This window comes from Platichthys flesus, chromosome 12, assembly GCF_949316205.1.
Source record: "Platichthys flesus chromosome 12, fPlaFle2.1, whole genome shotgun sequence".
Lineage (NCBI taxonomy): Eukaryota > Metazoa > Chordata > Actinopteri > Pleuronectiformes > Pleuronectidae > Platichthys > Platichthys flesus.
This window is the reverse complement of record NC_084956.1, coordinates 1,451,311-1,454,607: the sequence shown is the minus strand read 5'-3', so window position 1 is coordinate 1,454,607 and position 3,297 is coordinate 1,451,311.

Sequence of the window (3,297 nt, the reverse complement as noted above, 5' to 3'; positions counted from 1 at the left end):
AAGCTGAGATGTGATACTCAGTTTGACACATTTTGGGAGAAATTCTCTCAAGACAGACAGACCTCAGAACCTCCTGCAGCAGCACCCCCACAGAAACGACCAAGAAATTTGAGCCACTTGAGTGACTATGTGGTGGACACCACAGTTGGTCACCGTCAAAAGGAAGCGGAAGAGAGGACTGGGTGTAAAAGACTGTATTTCAGTACATTGGATGCTGTAGTGGGAGAGATTAAAGCAAGATTCAGCATAAGAAACAGCCAACTGGTGCAGGCCCTCTGCACCTTACACCCAGGGAGTGAAGATTTCCTGAACACAAACAAAGTGAGACCACTGCTTGACCTAACAGGCACAGAGATGAAGGAAGCTGAGTTTGCTGTAGCACAGCAGTTTCTGCAGGACGAAATGGCCAAATCAAATGAAAACTGGACTACACAGGACATTTTGATACGATACTGTGAGCCTCTAGCAGCCATGCCTACTGTGCTAAAAACACTCAAGCTGAGCCTTACCTTCGGTCCATCAACTGCAACATGTGAAAATTCATTTTCAACTCTCAAAAATGTGTTCAGTGAACACAGAAGGAGCATGCTCCACAAAAGAAAAAAGTTTGTATTAAAATATAATAATGTACAATTTGTTATGTACATAGTTTAACCTTTGACTTTTGACTGTCCAACAAGGATCCTGTGCCCCCTGGTGGATCAAGTGTGCCCCTGTCTTGGAACCTGGGACAGTTTGAGAAAATGGCTGCTGACAGCCTGATGTCTACATACTGGTAGTTGTTACAATTTGAATGACATTGTAAAATTATTTGTTCATATATGTCAACAACAGCTTCTTTTATTAATGTATTAAATGTATTATGTTCATAAGAACCTATATTTCTTTTTATTGTATTTATTTACTGTTATGTTAACTTTAAGAATTATACTAATTACTTTTTGGACAAAGTTCAAAATCTGAAAGTGTTCTTTCCTTGTTCAGCTAAAATCTGTTTTATTTTTAAGTGGCAATGTAAAATTATTTGTTATGTCAAATATCCTGCCCCAATTTATAAAAAATAAACGTTATTTTTGAATTGCAGTCACATGTTTTTTTTTTTGTGTAGAATTCTGTTCTTTTTTACAACTCACACATCACACATATCAAAAACCTATCTCATATTCAAAGCTATCTAAGATATCAATAAGCAAATGTTGCAGCTGAAATGTTCTCCACATCACAAGACATGATATGATACCATCTTTTAAGCACAGTAATTGTTTGTTGTCTCAACATGTCAGTAGAACTACACAGAAGTGCTTGTCTATGGTAGAAAGGCCTGTGTGTAAAAAAGCGAAGTCTGAACTGAAGCTGGGTAGCTGGTTTGTATAGTACTGGTGCACCCCCTGTAATCTCAGATGCACCCCAAGGCATTCTGTTCTGGAACCGGGCCTGGGCTGTAGTTACATTGAAAGTAAAAAAACTTCAGGTGAAGGACAATAGGCTCTCTCTCTCTCTCTCTCTCTCTCTCTCTCTCTCTCTCTCTCTCTTGATTTATTCAGCCAGTTTCAAACATTTCATTGAGTACATTGTTCATCTCTGGTTCGACTCTATGGAGAGACAACAAAAGACGAACCTGGATTGATCTGTCCAAAAATCCAAGAGTCTCCCTACCCTGTCTAGTGCCCCTGAGCAAGGCACCTTACTCCCCCAACATCTGCTCCCGAGCGCCGTACATAATCGTTCACTGCTCTGTGTGTCCTGCACCAGATGGTTGAAAAGCAGAGATTAAATTTCCCTACCTGCATGAGTGTGCCTTTGCATGTCTGTGCATGTGTTTGGGATGAATAAATGGATCTTGATTATTTAAATAATAATATGAATATATTTTTTAGGGCACCAGCCATTAAGGGTATGGAGGTGTACTATTGTACAAGTTCAATAATAAAGTTCCCTTTCATGTAATATTGGTTTATGTCATTTGTAAATCCACCAATAAACCTGCATAGCCATAAACAAACGTTCAATAAAAAAGAATTGTTGCAACTTGAGCAATTCCTAATCTACACTCAGATTAATCAACTACATTAATTAATTAATACAAGCTTGTAAAAGTTCATGTGTCCTTCAACCCCCGGCCACTAACAGAAGGAAACTCAAAATCTAGTATCATGTTAATGTCATAAAGGCTGTAAATGAATTACAGAACTTTATAGACAGTAACACTGAGAGCACATCAGTCAGCAGCTTGAAGCAGCACTCTGTATCTCCACTCAGTTCTATGGCTTTGTGCCCAAATGAAGGTCAAACACAAGCTCTCCAACTTTATATTCACTTTAAAAACTCACACAAAACCAGTATGAAGTTATATATGTGTGTGTGTGTGTGTTTGTGTCTGTGTGTGTGTGTGTGTGTTTGTGTGTGTGTGTGTGTGTGTACCTGGCTCTGCAGGTCGATGTACCTCACACCTCAGCCAGTGAGTCCAGAGCTTTACTGGGATCCACAGTGAAGACTCTCGACTGGTTGGTGACCACTGCTGTAACGTATGATGTGAAAACACGTTCTGTTAATAAACACTTGATGAACAGATGAAGATAAAAAGTTAAACTGTGAGTGATCTCTGTTAATTAGTCCTTTGAAGGCTCTTTGTTCCAGACCTGCTGTTCACATTTGTCTCTGGGATCCGATCACATGAAACTACGTCTGTCACCAGATGTGAACTGACAAACTTAGAGTGGTGTGATCAGCAGACGGATGTTAAAAGCAGATGTGAGAGTGAGACAGTGAAACTTTCAGAAAGTTGTGTTCACACTCACCTGCTCACTTTTCTTCCTTCTGCTCGTCCAGGTGAAAATGGAGTCTAACCGCTCCCTGTTCTTATGCTCCTCTTCCCTGTTGAACCAGTTCAATTTTGAAACCACCCAGTTTAAAGTCCAGTTCATACCGATGAAGATGAAATGGTTCACAGTTCATGTTTTATTGTGATGGTTATGATGTAGCTAACAAACTTAGATTTAGATAAGATTAGATTCAACTTTATTGTCATTGCACAGAGTACAAGTACAGAGACAACGAAATGCAGTTTAGCATCGAACCAGAAGTGCATAAAAGCAGTAAAAGTGCATTATTAGTATTTGCATATTTAAAGTGGATTATGTAAATTAAGTAAGATATGAACAATAAGAAATAGATATGGAATATGAACAGTATTGATACAAGACTAGCAGCAATAGAAGAAGGTAGTGTAGATAACAAACTTAGGATCATGTATTCAGTTAATAATGGACGTTCGGTGCCGCTAGAGGGCGAGAGAAA